The sequence below is a fragment of the Penaeus monodon genome, chromosome 33 (assembly GCF_015228065.2).
Source record: "Penaeus monodon isolate SGIC_2016 chromosome 33, NSTDA_Pmon_1, whole genome shotgun sequence".
Classification (NCBI taxonomy): Eukaryota; Metazoa; Arthropoda; class Malacostraca; order Decapoda; family Penaeidae; genus Penaeus; species Penaeus monodon.
Window position 1 is genome coordinate 14849433 of NC_051418.1, and position 390 is coordinate 14849822.

The 390-nt window shown below is 28.2% G+C and overlaps 2 protein-coding genes across 3 annotated transcripts in view; one reads left to right on the forward strand and one right to left on the reverse strand.

Annotated features, from left to right (window-relative positions):
* Nucleotides 1–390, forward strand: part of LOC119594062 (zinc finger matrin-type protein 5-like) — a 20113-nt gene that overhangs the window by 14320 nt on the left and 5403 nt on the right. The gene's annotated exons all lie outside the window — the stretch shown is intronic.
* The window catches only part of LOC119594063 (zinc finger matrin-type protein 5-like), a 3006-nt gene that overhangs the window by 1046 nt on the left and 1570 nt on the right, over nucleotides 1–390 (reverse strand). The gene's annotated exons all lie outside the window — the stretch shown is intronic.

Sequence of the window (390 nt, forward strand, 5' to 3'; positions counted from 1 at the left end):
TGTTAAATGTACACACATTATATATACTCTACAAGAGGAACACTAAGTTGTACGGGTTTTGAAAGCCTATACAAACCTACAGCGAAAAATGTCACAAAAGATATAAACAATTCAAAATTTTAAAATGCATGACAAATTACTTGGGTTTTGATTTTAAATCTTGAGAATCATGTTTAATTCTAAAGTAAATTTGATATGAATAACAATGTATATTTTTCCGAAACCACACTATGTCTAACCTAGTAGCATAATGGAGCTGTAACTATAATCATAAGATAAATAATTAATAAAGTTAGAATCCTTCTCTATGTAAGAAAATGACATTTTTCCTGCTTATACAGCAAGATTGACATGTGCCAGTTTGAAGTATCTGTTTGGTAATTATATTTC